The sequence below is a fragment of the Hypomesus nipponensis genome, chromosome 6 (genome assembly GCF_054491055.1).
Source record: "Hypomesus nipponensis isolate SF chromosome 6, ASM5449105v1, whole genome shotgun sequence".
NCBI classification, from domain to species: domain Eukaryota; kingdom Metazoa; phylum Chordata; class Actinopteri; order Osmeriformes; family Osmeridae; genus Hypomesus; species Hypomesus nipponensis.
The window spans coordinates 5,285,730-5,305,000 of NC_140366.1; the positions used below are offsets into that span (position 1 = coordinate 5,285,730).

A 19,271-nucleotide genomic window follows, 5' to 3' on the forward strand; every position below is an offset into this window, starting at 1 on the left:
AGAGTACGGTATGTGGTGTGCGGGTCGCTTCTAGAAGGAACTAAGGGGCATGCTCGGGGGCAGGACAGACAGACAGGATGTGGGCCTGAGCGATTCTCTAAGAAACAGGAAGTTGCTTGTCTGATGACTGTGTGCAGGATGCCTATAAGAGGTGTTGCATCAGAGCCAGTGTACAACCAACCAGCATTGAGAGAAGATTGTGGCTGAGATTAATGATTACAGTCTGGAACCTACCTTACCATCAAAAGAGAGGATCAACTTTGATTTGTTTCCTTTGTTATCTATTAATTTCATGTATTTTACAGGTGAGGGCCCGTATACACAAGAGTCTGTTCCTCAAAGGGACCCACAGAGGAATCCAAAGATTCCAAACAACAAACATAGACAAACCAACATAGCACAAATGAAACATGTACACTACCAGACTAAACAGTGTAGTCCAATACAATACAGTGATTAAAAAAAGATTTAAAAAATACCTTTGCAACCAGATGGGTTTGGCAGTTTCATAACCAGGCCTTGCCTGCTTGGGTTCTAGGAAGACTGACGCTTAAAAAAAAAAAAATCCAACTGTGAGATATGTGCTGGGAGATGATGTTATGTGACTTGAGTGCAGTCATGAACTCCAAAACCTCCTGATGACACACTCACACAAACAGATTGTGTGTTTTATCACCATGAGTCACTCTGTTCCAGTTTGAAAGTGTCAGAAACAACGACAAGACAAAGCCATATACATTCTTGTGTTAGTGTGTACCACATTCAGGTTTTAAGGTATCAGAAACAACAAGGCAAAGAATAAATGTTTTGTCTAAGGTGACAAAACATCTATTATCACATGGTCATTTCAAGCTAATATGACTCGTACTGTCATTAAGTAAGGTTCAGGTTGTACTTGAGAAGAGAAGATCGCCTAAGTGACACTATACCTGACATTAGAACATTACCAGAACACTGTAGGCTACCTGACAGTAGAACATCACCCGACTATAACACTGTACCTGAGAAGAACACCTGCCCCCCAACCTCATGTAAAAAGTGTTCTCTTGCAAAAACATTATGGCACCACCATGGCAACCTACAACCGTATCTCTCTTCCCCTGCTTTTCGTGATTTGGTGAACTGCAGGTGTGTATCGACAGACGCCATGTTGGAAGAAGCTCGTTTGATCTGTGTGTGTGTGTCAACATGTTTTGAGTGACAGGCTACTTAGCTAATGCAGGGGCCCATTGAGAACATCCTTCTGGATTATTATAGAGATCCTCTATGGGGAACACCCGTGTCTCCATGGAGACCTCCAGGTCCTGGCTGATGAGGTCATTGGGATTATGATTTACAGGAGACTCAGGGACACTAATCTACTTAACACAGTACACACACACACACACACACACACAAAACCTCAGATGGAACCTGGGCCATTGACACTTTCATTTATAAGTCTTGTTGTCCTGTTACAAGTGAGAGTGCAGATGGTTAGTCTCACAGGTCCTTGGCTTTGAACCATGTTGCATGCAGTTATAACACTGGACTCTGAGCGTTTGAGAATTAGTAATTATTAGACAAAGTATCATGTTAAGAATGTTATTTCCTCATTGTGCTCAACGTTGTGCTCTAATTGTTGCTTAGTGTCTGGTTCAAATACAGAAGACTAGATCGTTCCTGGGAACGAACCACGAAATACTGTCTAAAATTCGGGTCCTTGATTTTCCGCTGTAGGCCATTGAACATCACTTAGATAAATGCGCCTGCTGAATGTAAATATAAATCAAATCCGCAAACTCTGGGCTCTTACATTCTTCTCCACAATCCTCTCACCGACAGTAACGTTATCAGTATGCTATGTTTACTGACAGAATGCTGGGGCTTCATAGAGGTTTGATCGGTAAAGTCGCTTTGGTACACACGCTAGCCTCTTATTAGCAGCAAACATGGCTTTATATCAATACATACTAAAGCCTGAATGTGATTTCGTATGCACTACCCTCGGTCATTTACCCTACTTTATAGCCTTTCTACTAATATTCGCCTTTCTTTTGTAGATGGTTGCATCTCTTCGATTGCTTACCGCATAATGCAGTTTAGGCTACAAACGATTAACTGAAATATGCTCCTGCATAATTCAGAAATAGCCTACTACATTGTTAAAGAGACTAGGGTCAATTACAAGCCCAAGCGGAAACGGACACAACCGACTGCGCTTCGTCCTGACAGTCTTTAGCTGTCTGTTTGCATGTCACGTCTCCGGGCGCGCCGCCGTGGGAGATCCCCGCGCACGGAGATACCCGCGGTGGTGTCTGAGAGCAACCGGTCTCTCCCGTTCCCTCTCCCCGCCGCGCTCCGCGGCCACGGCCTCTCCCTCGGACGCGCTGGGGGATCCGATGACGTCACGAACCAAACACCCTCTGTCACACAAACACACTCGCTCGCCCTCTATCCCTCTATATCCCTTTCTCACTCTCTCTCTCTCCCCGTGTGTCTCGCGCGCGCTCTCTCTCTCTGCTATTCTATTCTGGGAAGCTGTGCTCGGAATAACCCCTATGTGTGTTTCTCCTGATCGCAACCTCCCTCTCAGTACATGATCTTGGGCGTCCCGAATAACAGAGAAATACTGTCCAAAGACGATTCATTTTTACTGACAACTTTCGTTCTGAAGCGGCTGCACAAGGCTTCAGTGCGCCACGAAGAGGTCATCGCGCAGTTGCTATTTTTTGTGTTTTTATTTTTATTACATTTTTTCCACTTTGATGGGGTTATCTGACAACTACTGAAGTGTCAGGCGCCTTGCCGTACGGCTGTCACCCCCTGGAATATTATCGTGCGCGGCTTCTCGCACGGCGCTGTAAATGTGACACGGTAAGTGAATCGAGGATTGGTGTTTGATGGTGTTGGGTGTGTTATACAGAATAATGTCTGGTCTTTGGAAGCTTTCTGAAGAGCTATGTGGGGAATACCCAGTGCTTGCATGCAGATTAGGAATGTTGCGTAATATCCCAAGGAATTTGCACGGCCGCTGCAGCGAGCGAAGTGCCTCTATAAACCCACACTCCGGGTGCACGGCGAGGAAGTCGGATTTCTTTTTGTCACCGGAGCACACAATCTTGCACAGAACGTAAGACCACAGCCACACGTCTATGTGTGCTCTATGTGCCATGCCTGTGAACTGTCTTGACCTGCAATTCTGTGTTTATCGTATGTTTTCGGTTTGTTCGTCTGTGCGTTTGAGTGTCGAAGAGAGCGATGGTGGGTGGTGCGCTGGCCCGTTCCGGGAATGTTCCATGACGTGTTCTCCGTCAAGAAGGGGCCCAACCCGAGGGGGTTCTCAGCCGCCGACCTCTCTACTGATCACCCGCCTCTTTCCTCTGATCGCCACTATTGTGATGGAAAATATTTTCCGCGTTATTAATTTATCCCCAACGTGAAATACGCCTCTTGATTGACTAACGCCTTAACTATTCTGTTTATTGCGCTGTAAACTCAAACAACCACTTGTAACGGAGAAGCGTCGGCCGCTTCATCTTTTTCTGATTATGTTATCTATGGTGTGGTTTATGTGGTTTAGCGTGAGAGGATGTATGGGAGAGGTCGCGAAGATATTGGTCTGCGAGTTCAGGTAACCCCTGCTATGTGTTGGAGCCTATGTTGGCACAGTGGCTACATGCCAGCATGAGAGATACCAGCTAAGCCGCGCTCTCTACATGTTAACTGCAAAGGCACGATCAGCACTGGCGGTGCCCCAGCGCCGTCTGCTTCCGTATAGGTAGAGAGATTATCTCCATGGCAATGTGCTCCTGTGTGCCAAGTGCAGAATATCTGGTGAGGTTATCTTTGTCTCATGTGGATGGCTCAATTGGTGGAACACGGCACTTACAAAAAACAAGGTTAAACATGCTGGCTATAGTTTAGAGCCTTGATAGTTTGGCATATGGTAAATGGCTGTTAAAGGTGTCTGCCTTTTGGGATACATATAGTATAGTAGCGATACTATTTTAGAAGTTGGACACGGAGAAGGGAGGCATGTGAGTAGATCCTCCTACACACCATCTGTCTCACTGGCTGGTCCGGTGACGCTCGGGAGGAGGAGAGGAGAAAAGAGGAGAAAAGAGGGGCGGAGAAGAAGAGCTAGGAGAGGAGAAGGGAGGATGGAGAGGAGAGGGATTGGGAAGGAAGGAATGGAGGTGAGAGGGGAGGAGAAAACAGAAGGACAAGTAGATGTTGCAAAAAGCACTCTGTAAATTGTGTGCCACACAAAGTATTAAATGCAACGCCATAGCCATGGAGTCAATATTTGGGCGGTCGAAATCTGCTGGGTAGTCTAAGGGTCCCCCCCTGAAAACGTATTACGTTTAGTTATGAATATGATTTATTTTTTTATGATAATTTCGGACAGCGTGCGTGGTTGCCGGTCATAGAGTTGCACATTTATGTTTTATTTTTATATATATTAATATTGAGGGGGACATTTTGACCCGATTTGATTATTGGGCTGGGGATGTACCCCCCCAAATATATATTATGATTACGGCCCTAATTTAATGTAATTAATCAAAACAGTACTGAATGGAATAGTATAGAATGTAGTGAATACAATACATTGCTAAGTTAGTAAACAGTAGAGACTGTATCCAGTATCGGATAGAAACAGTAGATAGCATCGAGCGCAAAAAATAAACAGTACATATGGGTCAGTTGATAATAGCAGGTTAATGATGTTCCAACCTTGTGTAATGTATTGTCCCCTTGTGTCTTAGTAGGGCAGTCACACAGATGCACACGCAAAGCAGCACTCGCACAGGCAAAGCAGCACACACACACACACACACACTCGCACACACACAGCATAGGTAGCCTGAATCGAGACCTTTGTCTTTGTGTGAAGGTTACTGTAGTAACTCACTTGATCAGAGAGTGAAACTAGCAGAGGTACGTGTTTACAAAACACCCTGGGGACCAAGTCTGTGGATACCACGGTGTCAACTGGCTCCTGTAGGATTGGGCTTAAATTGATTATTGGTTCTGATCGATGGTGGGCATCTGTGAAGCCTGTCATGACATTGCTTGTTGTTAGGGTGATCATACTATCATACTATAATGCCACGAGTCTCTGTCTGTGTCTCAATTATCTTGTGAACTGCACACTATTTGAAGCTGAAATTGTGCAGGTAGGTATATGGCACAGGACCCAAGGACATGTATTGAAGCGGGTGAAATAGTTTGGACGTGATAAAAAGAAAAAAAAGACTCTGCTAACTTGCTAGCTAGCAGGCCGAAATCTAATTCATGTGTTAATTTAGCTGTACTTGAATAACCATTCTACTTTATATCGGACAGACATTCTATCTAACTAGAACAACTAGCAATAGCCACAGGGGCCATTTGCGGTAATGTTTTAGGGTGATGAGGTTACACATTTGGTCATTGCGTCAAATTGATTACGAAAAAACTGTAATTCCGTGTTAGCACTATCGTCTAGTGCACTAATGATGCAACCCTCCTAAGGACCTTATTGCGAGTTTATGAACGGGGGAGTTTATGTGAACATATTTATGGTATTCTTAAGAGAGCAAAAGTATGTACTTTCATCATTTCATTTCATCATCAACATCTTAATCTTTGGCTGCATCTCAGGTATACTGTAATTCTAGGGATATGTGTGTATATGTGTTCATCTTTGTGTCGCCGAATCAACTTCTCAACATCTTTATCACTGCACAACACACAGAGGTATTACACTAGTAAAAATAAAGTTTGATTTTAGTAGTTTGGTTGTATACATGTTGTACAAAATGTTTTCTGCTCTGAGGTGCGTGACTGTTAGGGTTTGGGTTCAAAACGACACACTCACTAGCACAGCCACACACACACACACACACCTGTGTCCCACATCTGATGTCACTGACGTGCACACCCACTCTGTTAACCTCAAATTCCCAAAATAGGGTTTTTAAAGAGGGGGGGTGGAGGTGGACTGTGGACAGGAAACATCTTGTTTATATTTACAACTTCTTCATGTAGCAGGTCAGAACATACAGCTGAAAGTACAGCTAACCAAACCCCTACACAACCCTCACCCAGTCCTAACCAAACCCCTAGAGAACCCTCACCCAGTCCTAACCAAACCCCTACACAACCCTCACCCAGTCCTAACCAAACCCCTACACAACCCTCACCCAGTCCTAACCAAACCCCTACACAACCCTCACCCAGTCCTAACCAAACCCCTACACAACCCTCACCCAGTCCTAACCAAACCCCTACACAACCCTCACCCAGTCCTAACCAAACCCCTACACAACCCTCACCCAGTCCTAACCAAACCCCTACACAACCCTCACCCAGTCCTAACCAAACCCCTACACAACCCTCACCCAGTCCTAACCAAACCCCTACACAACCCTCACCCAGTCCTAACCAAACCCCTACACAACCCTCACCCAGTCCTAACCAAACCCCTACACAACCCTCACCCAGTCCTAACCAAACCCCTACACAACCCTCACCCAGTCCTAACCAAACCCCTACACAACCCTCTCCCAGTCCAAAACCGAACCCAGCTCTACCTCTAAACCGCGCCAGCTGATTCGAAGTCTGCGGCCCCGTTGTGTGTACTCTGGTTCGAAACATTTGCTAAACGAAGATGCATACTGTGATAGATAGTCACTGTTGTGAAGGTCGAAGGTTGGGGAGCTGTCTTTATACAATGCTCTATTGTACTGTTGTACTGCGCGACTAGGTGCTTGGTTCTGGATTGAGAGCGGTACCTTTGGTAAGACGAGGCCTGTGACCGAGGCCTTGATAGAGGGATGCCTCAATAATTCATCCGGCATTGTGGCTGACTGGCTCGCACACACACACACACACACACACGTGCACCCACACACACACACACATTCATGCAAACAGAGAGGCACTTGTCACCCATCAGAGAGAACTAGTTCACGGTGTTAAACACCGGGGTTAGTGGCGGTGGTTGGCCGGGGGAGATGTACAGTACCCCTACCCAGTCGCGTGGAATGACGGCCCGTTCGAATCTGCCCAGCGGGGGCGCTCTTGTCTGCAACGGAAGTCTTTGACCCAAGTGCGATTGGGATGTGACATCGCTTGGGCAACGTGGGGAGTTTAGTGAGAAGGGGAGCAAACCTTTGGGTCATCTCCACCTCTTCCTCCTCCTCCTGCCCCCGCGTCTTGCACATGTCCTCCGCTTGGTATTTGACGGTGCTTCCTCTGCCGTCTGTGGCTCGGTGCTTTCGGGTGTCTGTGTGTGTGTGCGCGTGTGCCCGCCGGAGTGTCAATGCCGCGTGACGTCCACGCTTGCCGCTCGCCTCGGCAGCACAACAGGAAACACTCACGGCCTCCCCCCCCCCCCCTTCCTGCTCTCTAAAAGAGGCAGTCGCTCTCGTTCTGACACACACAAACGCGCGCTCGCTCTCTCAGCCTCTCTTTTGGTTTCTGCAGCAGTGGATTCACCTGAGACTGATTTTTCATGTTCGCTTACCCGGCCAGCCAATGCACGCCGCCAAACTGTTGGGATTGGCACTTTTGCACCTGCCCTCCGGCCAATCCGAGAGCGTGTTTTTTATGCTGAGGAAAATGTTTCATTTCCCTGTAGTCCCGCCTTTGAGAGCGAGAGAGAGAGAGAGCTGCATACGGTAGACGGGAAAAAGCTGTTCGCCTCGTCAGAGCGTGCGAGCGGCAAGCGCCGACACTTGTTTCGGCTCGGCGACTGAGACTGAGAAACCCCCCCTCTACCCCCCACACCCCCCCACCCCCCCCCACTCTCACACACGCCGGAGGGAAGCTGAGGAAGCGCTGTCAGGTGGGCAGGTAGGGGCCGGGGCAGGTGTGGCGTGGGGGGGTGTGTGTGTCGGGAGGGGTGGTGTTGATTCCGGACGACGTCTGGGGAGAGTCGAAGGGTGAGATCGGAGAGAGAGATGGGACAAGCGGGACGTTGCCGGCGGCGCGCGCGCCTGTGCGCACGTGTCTGTGGCCGTCTTCCTGCGTGTGTGGCCGTGCTCTCCTCGTCACCGCTCTGTCCTCTGTGATGGGGGTGGGTTGACATCGGGAGGGGACGACAGAGGGCAGAGGGGCGGACAAGGGGCGGACAAGAGGAGAGGAGAGGAGGAAGGGGGAGATGAAGCAAGCCGAGATGGGGAAGGAGGAGAGGAGCAGATGGGTGGAGAGGAAGAGCACAGAGGGAAGGGGATAGGGGAGGAGAGGGATGAGAGGGAGAGCGGAGCAGATAAAGAGGGAAGGAGGGCACAAACTCCAGAGTTAAATGTTCTAGTTAAGTGGCGTGTGTGGTCTGACCGACTTCCTTGTTGTTTCTAATGTGAGACATCCTGCAGCAGTTCTTACACTGAAGTGTATATTATTCAGTCACAGTGTCTGACTTGTGTATATACAGTGTGCGTGTGTGTGTGCGCGCGTACATACGTGCGTGTGTGTTTGCACAATTGTAACCAATGCAACATGTGATGTATTCCTAACAGACCCTTTATGTCATTGCCTCCCTCTCTCTCTCTCTCTCTCTCTCTCTCTCTCTCTCTCTCTCTCTCTCTCTCTCTCTCTCTCTCTCTCTCTGTGTCTCTCTCTCTCTCTCTCTCTCTCTCTCTGTCTCTCTCTGTCTTTTGTCAATCCTTGCTTTGCAGGGGGTGTGTCTGGATTAGTGAACCAGGACCAGCCAAGACCAGCCAAAGTCAAACAACCGCAGGTGTGTCTATCTATCGAGTGATCGATCTGTCTGTCTGTCTGTCTGTGGATGTACTTATGGGGGTTCACTTCATTTGGCATTTGGACACAGTCCATGAGACATATCCTACATTTAGAAGAGCCATGATTTAGACGGGGCCTTTGTCTGGTTTGTGTGTGCGAGAATGAAAGGATGGGCGAGGGAAGAAGGGAGTGCGGGAGGAGGGCTGAGTACGATGCCGTCGCTTTGGAGAATGAGTCTGTTCTCACCATAACTGTAACCACCATTCTGGTTTACTGTAGCTTAATATGCAGCACAGTCTTTGCACATATATGGCTTATATATGTTTTGTACGTGACGACGTGTAACCCCTTTAACAAGACCAAGACTGGTTAATCTGCTAATGCTGTCATAGTCGTGTGGATATACTCTACATTTGCAAAAGTACTGTTTGTATTTGCATATTGTATGTGTGTGTGTGTGTGGGGGGGGGGTTGTGTGTGTCACCACGGTGTCAGTTCCTCATCCTGTGTCTGTCTGTTGTCTCCGCAAATGATGACCTGAGATGTGTTGTCATGATGTCCTGTATCTCATCGATGGCTGCTGAGGAGGAGGAGGTGTGTGTGTGTGTGTGTGTCTAAGGGTTGATGCTCTCATTTTCACAGAGGGTGTCAGAGGCTGCGAACACATACACTTTTTTACAGATATGTAAAAATCCAAAAGCCAACATTTTTACAGATATGTAAAAAAGTCTGAAGTCGACCACAACCAGTCTGTGTCTATGCCTTGGCGTGTGCGTGTGTGTGTGTGTGTGTGTGTGAGAATGTGACACTCCTCGTTGTCAGCGTGCACACAGGAAGTGAGAGTGTGCGGGGTGTGTCAGCTGTCAACACCGGGGTAGGGGCCCATGTTTGCGCGTGTCTGTGCAAAGAAGGGAGGCTTAAGACGGACCGAGAGGAGCGTTTTAAAGATGAGTCTGCCACTGAGCCACCATGACTTTGTGCATGTGTGTGTGTGTGTGTGTGTGCGCGAACACGCGAGTGTTGAGGCGTGAGTGTACTCGTGTGGGCGGCAGTAACAGGGGTGCTGAGGCAGGTTGGAAAGTCACTGATTACACAAGCTGTTCCCAGACGGCGTGGATTCAGTCCGCAACTCCTCGCACTTCTCATAGCTTCCACGGCTCCTTTCTCCATCCCCCGTGCCGTATAGAAGCATCCGGCATCCTGCCTGAAATCCAGACCCCTTTTGTTCAGTTGAAACAGAAATGTAAATATTTGCAAATGTGTAACTGTTTATTTCCTCAATGTCAAGGTGAAGGGCTGTTGGTTTGACTGTCACACAAAAAGGGGGTTTTCACGTCTGTCTCGCCAATAGGAGCTTCAGACCCGAGGAGATTTTTGGAGCTTCCTTTTGCACATGTTTAGCATTTGCTCAAAAGAGGAGCCAAAATGACGAAGTCACGCTTCTGCACGGCATGTTTTCGTGTTTGTTTTTTTTAAAGTGAATATTGAATCAGTATGGAAATGTATTCATCTGTAATAGGTACTTGACAATTGCGTTTTCGATTCATAGTATATTTGAAAACCTCTCATGCTTTGTCAGAGGACATAGTGGCAGCCAATTTGCGTTGAAACTGAGGGGCACAACATAAATTGTAATTTAAATGATTGAGCTGCTTCAACTGTGTTGGATGCGATGTTAGCTTAGCTTAGCGTACACAGTCTCCTGTTTCCAACCCCAACCAGGATGGCTGCTGTATCAGTCATATCCTCCTCTCCTTCCCTGCTGTGATTCAGTGTTGCTTCCAGACATGCCTTTTCCAGGCAAAAGGTGATTTAAGTTTTCGGAGATAGTGAAAGATGATAGGAGAGCTTTCTGTGTGTGTGTGTGTGTGTGTGTGCGTGTGTGTGTTTAATGAAGATCACACATGGTTTCTGTCACAAACTATATATTCCCTAGTCACTCCTAGTCACATGAGACCAAAGCTTCACAGTCTGTGACCGACAACACGCTGATGAGGATCTGGAGCAGAGGGAGATTTGGAGTCTCTCTTCGGTATTCTCTTGGTCTAATGGGAGGAGACCTACTCATCTTACCAGGTTTCTTACAAACCACTTTGGCTACACTGAAAAAGAACATGAATCTCCAGACCGGCCAGTCAAACAACTGCTGTGAGCAACCCAGTATTGCCATTGGCTGTAGAGTAAGGACATGAACTAAATGAAGCTGGCCGATTGGCCAGTTATTACAGGAGCTCCAGTGCACTAGGCAATAGACACGGGAGAAGAAAGAGACCAAAGTAAAAATGCATTTTCCGTTACTATGGGAACCCCCTCGCCACCAACTCAAGCTTTGTCCTTGACGGATTTGGATGGGGACTGTAAGAATATGGATGCACACACACGTACACACACACGCACACACACACACACACACACATGTACACGGCTCGGAGGAGAGCTTGCACTGGGAAGCAGCTGTGGCTAAATGTTTGCCCCCTGAAGAACAGAAGGCGGGGTGGGGTGTGAGTGTGTGTGTGTGTGTGTGTGTGGTGGGGGGGCTCTAAATTTGGCAGTATCAGAATAAAGAAGACACGCGAGTCTGCTGTTTGTCCGCTGTGCGTGTGTGTGTGTGTTGATCATTTGCCTGCTTACCACAGCAACGGTGTTAGGGAACTAAATAGGCAACCCCCCCTTCTTGCCTCAAAACACACACGCAAACAAATACACGCATGCGCACACACACACTCTCGGTGCTGAACACACTCTCTATTGATTGGACATTAAGAATTTATAGCTGCCAGTCTGGCCACAAATAAATGGATGTGTTCAAGTAAGTAGATGGCGCTGACTATCCTGTTGGCTGTGCAAACACACACACACACAAACATTGTACCCTACCTCGTCCTCCTCACGCTGAATTCAGGATGATAAGGGACTGTGATGTCTCACTCACACACACACAGACCAACACACACAGACCAACACACACAGACCAACACACACAGACCAACACACACACACAAACACACACACAGACCAACACACACAGACCAACACACACACACAAACACACACAGACCAACACACACAGACCAACACACACAGACCAACACATACAGACCAACACACACACACAAACACACACACAGACCAACACACACAGACCAACACACACACACAAACACACACAGACCAACACACACAGACCAACACACACAGACCAACACACACAGACCAACACACACACACAAACACACACACAGACCAACACACACACACAAACACACACAGACCAACACACACAGACCAACACACACAGACCAACACACACACACAAACACACACACAGACCAACACACACAGACCAACACACACACACAAACACACACAGACCAACACACACAGACCAACACACACAGACCAACACACACACACAAACACACACACACAAACACACACACAGACCAACACACACAGACCAACACACACAGACCAACACACACACACAAACACACACACAGACCAACACACACAGACCAACACACACACACAAACACACACAGACCAACACAAACACACACACACACACACACACACACAGTGTACAGGGGAGATAACAGAGCATTTGAATGTGAGTAGCTCGGAGAGGACAGCAGCCCTGAGGTGCTGTTCCTGTTTCCTACCCACAAGCCCTTGGGCTCAAGCTGTGTCCCTAGTCAAAACACATGGAAAGCGTCTGGACAGCGTTGGCGTGCGCCTCTCTCCACGTGCGTCTGCGTGCGCTCTGAGTGCGTGTGTTCGCACACACGCGTATGTGTGAGTGTGTGCGTGGTATTCCAGTAAGAGAGAGGGGGATCGGGTGTGTCATGTCAACGACGCTGCTGCGTTAGTGACTTCCGCTTAGCAGGAGGAAGGGATTCATACCTGGGCAGAAAGAAAAGAGGGATGGATGCGTGGAGCGCTGGATGGAAGAATGGATCTTTGAGGATGATGATGGACACGGTCAGCAAATGTCAAGAGCATCTGTCGTCGATTTTTTGGGGGGGTCGTCGACACAACCACGTCGAGGCGTTCAGTTATAATTTGAACTTTGACCCCGACGGCCACGAGCCCGTGCACATCTCTAGAGAGTTGTCTGTGTCTAGCTATCAAAATAGTCAGGGTGCTCTTATTTTTATTCCGGTTAACTCAATTTTATACTGTGGTCGAACCTGCAGTATGATTGGTCACGTCAACACTTGTATGGGGCTTCTAAAGAAGTGAATCGGAAGCACTTCATGAAAACAGCCGAGTAATTGTGAGAGACTAGTTTGAGGTGGACGGGAGGATGGAGATAGAGAGAGGAGACGAGGAGGGTGGGATGAAAGGAGGTGGGGGGAGGAGATGACGAGGTCAAGTGGATGTTCAGTGATTGCACAGAGGCTCATTTGGCCTTGGCCTCCCTCCCCTCTCCTTCCTCTTTCCGTTTTTCTCCCTCTCTCTCTCTCTCTCTCTCTCTCTCTCTCTCTCTCTCTCTCTCTCTCTCTCTCTCTCTCTCTCCCTCCCTCCCTCCCTTTCTTCTCCTTGCCATGAAGCAGGTGGTGAGGTCTGTGTGGCACCAGTTGGTGGCCCGGTGTGTGCACGCACACACACACACACCAGTTGGTGCCCTGGTGCCCACAGCTGTGCCAGGCAGTGACTAAATCCCTCGTTCAACCCGCCCACACTCTTAAAAGAGCAAATGGCATCAGTCTCTCTCTCTCTCTCTCTCTCTCTCTCTCTCTCTCTCTCTCTCTCTCTCTCTCTCTCTCTCTGTGTCTCTCTCTCTCTCTCTCTCTGTCTGTCTCTCTCTCTCTCTCTCTCTCTCTGTCTATGTCTCTCTCTCTCTCTCTCTCTGTCTGTGTCTCTCTCTCTCTGTCTATGTCTCTCTCTCTCTCTGTCTGTCTCTCTCTCTCTCTCTCTCTGTTGCTCTCTTTCTATGTCTTCTGTTTTCGTCTCTTTTATAATCCTTTGCTCCCTCTTTCTCTATCACTGTTTCTTTCCCTCCCTCATTTCCTCACTGTCAGTCCTTTGCTTCCTATTGCACATTCCTCTCATACTCTTACATGTCTCTCTCTCTCTCTCTCTCTCTCTCTCTCGCTCTCTCTCTCTCTCTCTAAGAGAAGGCTGGGAGGCAGAGAGAGGGGTGGCGGGGCGGAAGAGGGAGGAGGAGAAGAGGAAGGCAATGATAAAGAGTGCGACGGAGAGGCAGAGGTATATGATTTTCCTGGCTGGAACGGAGGACAGTTTCTATGGGAGAGAGAGAGAGAGAGAGAGAGAGAGAGAGAGAGAGAGAGAGAGAGAGAGAGAGAGAGAGAGAGAGAGAGAGAGAGAGAGAGAGGGAGAGAGAGAGAGAGATCAGCAGGTGACCAATTTGCAGCACTTAGCTCGGCCTGGCCTGTCAGAGAATGGTGGAGAGAGGAGGGAGAGCACGCATTCACAACTGATGGAGTTGTGTATGAATGGCACAGGGCTGCTGCGCGCACACACACATACACACATGCCTGCCACCCACATAACAGCTCTGACATCATTTCCTGTCCTCCCACTGGAAGCGTGTCCTTGGTTACCAAAGCCTGGCATGGTGGACACATGGCGTGCAAAGCCACGGAGGCGTATGCTGTGTTGTGTGTGTTTGTACGCGTACACGTGTGTGTTGTGTGACAGAAGAGAATGTTGAGTGTGTCCTCACTCGTTGACCCCAGTTATGAGATAGTAATAAGAATGGCTCTCGTCCTCTTTCGGCCATCAGACGTCACGGTGTCAAACGGATTCATCTGACCTGCATTTTACATTTACATGTAGTCATTTAGCAGACGCTCTTATCCAGAGCGACTTACAGTAAGTACAGGGACATTCCCCCGAGGCAAGTAGGGTGAAGTGCCTTGCCCAAGGACACAACGTCATTTGGCAGGGCAGGGAATCAATCCGGCAACCTTCTGATTACTAGCCCGACTCCCTCCCCGCTCAGCCATCTGACTCCCGATTTTTAGATCAAGTGCTTCAGGCCAGACCAATGCGTTGCCAATCCCAGAACCATAGGACACCAGGACAATGCTGGTGTTGCTACCTGTTAATGTGAGGGTGCTAACAGCATCTAGTATCGAGTAGTTAGCTTAGTGCACCAAAGATCGCTTAACCACAATCTCCCCTCGTCTCCTCAATCCGGTGTGAGGCCTATCACCTCATATTGACATTTCAGTGTAGCAAGGGGATTAGGTTGCTTTCAGGATTAACATTAACGAGCTAGCTTCTAACCCCTCTTATGCCATTCACATCTCCTGGGATTAGATAATGATAGCTAGCTAGCACCTAGCGGATCGTATGCCATTCGGATCTCCTAGGATTAGCTAGCGGTAGCTAGCCGGCAGGGCATTAGCTCTGAGCCCCAGCCTCCCCAACAGCATCAAAGGCAAAGTCTTAAATCTCTAATGACCTGAAAACATGTAGCATCTGACTTTCATTGACGGAAAATTTCACCTCTGAAGTAGGAGATGAAGCAAATGCAGACCGGAACTGACAAGGGTGTGTGTTTGTGCGCGCGTGTGTGTGTCTCCAAGTCCACCCCTTGATGCCCCGGTCCTCAGCATGTCAGGAGGTGTCTTCCAACAGACACCGCATGCCAAGAGGTTTCTCCGCCACTTTCCATACCCCCGTCCTTTCATCCGTTCTTTTGCTTTGGCCCCGTCACGCGTCTTGACCCCCGGAGGCAGGGTGAGCTCCCAGCCCAAATGGTTGCCTTTCCTTGTGTCTTCTCCTTGGAAGGGATGCCCCCACCCCCCCCCTCCACCCCCCCCACCTCCACCCTTTAATGGGCTTCTGTTGTTGTGAGAGACAGCGCGGGGCATAGATGGTGTGTGTGTGTGATGGGGGATGGGTGGGGGGGGGTATGAGAGTGCCTTTTGATGTACCGGTATTTGTTTAAGCATTCCTGATAGACTTCTCCTGTTTGACACGATGAAATAGGCTATTTTTGTTGTCACATGCAATGAGATCAGCCTGCTATGACAGGGCAGGTGTGTGTATGTTTGCGTGCGCGTGTGTGGGTGGGTGTACGTATACTCGTGTGTGTGTGTATGCAAGTGTACAGTAGTGCGCCCCTGTTTTGTGACAGATAAAGTTACAGTGACAGTTCTTTACAGGGGAGTGCCACGGTATTAGAGCTCTCTCTGAACATGAAACACTCATAAAAGCACACAGGCAGCCCTGTGGAATGGAACGTGTCTGTCTGTCTGTGTGTGTTTTTACCAGCCCTACTGTGTCTGGTCTAGTTTAACGTTGATGCTGTTGGCATGTGCGTTCTCTTTGATATTTATAAACAGGTTTTATCCGGAGAGGATGAGAGGATGAGAGGAAAGGATGAGAGAGGATGAGAGGAGGAGGGGAGAGGCCGGTGTGTCAATCATCACTTCCTCCCACCACTCACCTGTTTCCTGTGGTGACAGGATGCAGCATAGCTCCTTACACACACACACACACACACGCAGACACACAGACTCAGGCTTGCAGGCGCACTTGCAAACTTGCAATCTTGCAAACGCACCACCACGTTTATAAATACACACACACACACACACACACACAGACTGTTGTTGTGTAGCAGGGCTGAGGAAGTGTGAGGTCTTTGTGTCAGTTGTGTGGTGCTCCCTGCAGCCCACGCTGCAATATGGTGCTGCAGAGAAGAGACTGGCTCTCCTCTTCTCCACTTCTTTCCTCTCCTTCTCTTCTCCTGCTCTTCTCCTCCTGTTCCTCCCATCCTCTCTTCTCTTCAGTATTACCTCAACCTAATCACCACCCAGACAGGAAGGGATGTCAGCCTATTACCAAGAAAAACAGGGTGTATTTTAAGACATCATTCCTCTGTCTGCACAAACACAATCTTTGGTCTGCATAGACTGCCGGGGATGTAAATGAAATTGTCCATAGGAAGTTTGTGATCATGCCTCCCACAATGTCCTAAGATATTCCCGCTGTGTTTTTCATACATGTAGCTGTGTGTGTGTTTGCGTATTGGTGTTTGTGCGCGTGTGCGTGTGCGTGTGCGCGTTGGCAGGCGTGAAGGTACAGTTGGAAGCAAATCTGCAGGTTCGTCTTTTTATCTCCTATCTGTCCTTTTCTGTCCCTCCATCTGCCGTGTTGGCAGCCTTCCCTCCGTCCTCCCGCCGCCTCCCCTCTCCCCCGCCCTCTCCCCCGCCCTCTCCCCCTTCCCTCGGCGCTCCAAACCCAGCTTCCTGTGTGCTGTCAGCCCCCCACCCCGCCGCTCGCTCACACCTTCTCCCACGGCGCACGGTTCGTCAGCAGGGGCGGGGTCGCTCCACAGGAAGCCATGCGGGAGGGGCCGATGTGTCGCCGCCTCGCATGGCGTCCTCCTCCCTCCTCTCTTCTGCGGTCTCCTCCTGGGGGGTTTTGAACCGAGGCCTCCCTGGTCTGAACACAAATGATCTGTCTCGAGGCCAGGGCGAGGCTGTGAGGGTGGCCATTCAGACTCGGAGTCCTGGTCAGAGGGCTTGGACCCCAAACCATCTCTCTGGGTCTCCAGTGGGGCCTGCAGGGTACACACACCCAGATAGAAACTCTGTGGGCAGGTGAATTCTATTGTTGTCCTCCCAGGTGCCTTTTCTTTTTTTACTCTCTGTCTCTCTCTCTTTCTCTCTCTCTCTCTCTCTCTCTCTCTCTCTCTCTCTCTCTCTCTCTCTCTCTCTTTCTTTTACCCTCTCAACGTAGTCTGCAGTTTTGTTCAGTTCCAACATTGCAAAGCTCTGCATTTTACTTCTCCCCCCTCTCTCACCACCCCGCTCCTCCTCATCCCTCCTCCTCATCCCTCCTTTTCATGCCACCCTCTCCTCTCCTTTCCTCTCCTCTCCTTTCCTCTCCTCTCCTCTCCTCTCCTCTCCTCTCCTCCCCTTCTCAGATCCCCTCCTTCCTCCAGACTCTTAGTTGCGGTACCTCCGGAACCCCCCACTGTTCCCTGCCTCCTGTTCCTCAGATGGCCTTGGGGGGGCTGGTGGGGCTGAGGAAGGCTAAATTTAGCTCTCCCCTCCCTCTCCCCTCCCTCCCTCTCTTCCCCTCCCCTCCCTCTCTTCCCCTCTCCCCTCTTCATTAGTAGTTGATCTCAGCAATGCTGGGCACTGGGTCCCGAGGAGTTTGGGGCAGGGCCGAGGGTGGGGGTGCATTACATAAGCCTTATGTAACAGGATATGTAGTTGATGGTGTGTTGAGGCTGTTTTGGGGGGTGTCGGGGCGGGTGTTGGCCCTGTGTTTAGTCCCCGCTCTGGCCACCCGTCTCGGGGCCGTGGGGGCCGTGGGGGCATGGGGATGCTGCTGGGCTTTACCTGCGGAAGGTTGTGAAGACACACACTCAATGACGACGCACGGCCTCTGTGCGTCTGTGTGTGCGTCGGCGTGTTTGTGTGTCTGCGCACGTGTGTCGTCGCGTCTGAATGTGTGTGTGTGTGTTGTGTGCTGTTTTACGTGTGTCTGTTTGTCGGTGCGTGTCTGCATGTGCGTACGTGCGTGCGTGTCTTCATGCGTGTGCGGGTGCCCCGTCTGCGCTGCTTCCTACAGCATATTGTATCCCGCCTAACGGCTTGTGCACACAAAGTACTGTGGATGACTCCCGGAGTGGAGCGAGGGTAGAACCATAACAGTTTAAAAATACATTTTGATGCATTCTCTCAGCTGAATTATGGATCAGCTGTAGTCTTTTGTCTTAAGTTGAAGGGAAGAGAGCGAGGCGTGGGCGAGAGTGTCAGTGCCCGAATGAGACGGGGAGGGGCGGAATGAAACAAAGGGAAAGAAGAGGATGTTGCAGAGGTGGACCTGGGATGGGGACCGCTGTCTGCTCACTCATTTTAGAGCTTTGGAGCTGAGCTGACAGCTAACAGGGAAACGTCACCGCTAACCGTCAGGAATGTCTTCCAGCAAGCAGCGGCGGTTCTAGACACATTTTTCTGGGGAGGCCAAGGGGGGGCCCCTGTTTAACCAGAGAGGCACGAAACAGAAACGAATGATATTCAAACATTAAATACTTTCATTTTGCTCGACATTAAAATCATACAAAATGCTCTGGCTCTCCCTCTTCCAGCTCCTCAGCTCTCTCAATGCCATGTTTCTCTCACGTTTGTATTTACTGGGGCAAAAAAGGCTGCAATGTCCATTCCTCGTTTCATGATGACTACTAGAAGAAGAAAAACAACGTCAAAAATATATATATTCAGTCGGGGGGGGCCAGGGACATTTTTACAGGGGCCCTGGCCCCTGTAGGCCCCCGTGTAGAACCGCCTCTGCCAGTAAGGGCTGTTGTTGTTTATGCATGGATGACACAAAAGACCTTTCCAGTAAACACAAAAATCAACATCTTATAAGGTTGTTTGGCACAAGAGCCAGGTTCAAGCACACGTTTCCTCGTTTCCGGAAGACATTCTGGAAAATTCCATTAAAATGCGTTGAGTCACGCTTAAACGTCCCAACAGTGGAAGGGATTAGAAGTGGGCCAGAGGCGAGTCGTTTTTAGAGACGTCAACAGCGACAGTGCTGCACTCGTCCTTAGAGAGTGAATATAT

The 19,271-nt window shown here is 49.3% G+C and overlaps 1 protein-coding gene across 1 annotated transcript in view; it reads left to right on the forward strand.

The window, feature by feature from the left end:
- The first annotated feature begins 2,531 nt into the window (after positions 1–2,531).
- Positions 2,532–19,271, forward strand: part of hivep2a (HIVEP zinc finger 2a) — a 59,205-nt gene continuing 42,465 nt past the window's right edge. The window contains exons 1-2 of the mRNA XM_084699907.1: positions 2,532–2,856; positions 8,649–8,710. The gene's annotated coding sequence lies outside the window, so the exon portion shown is untranslated. The remainder of the gene's footprint in view (positions 2,857–8,648; positions 8,711–19,271) is intronic.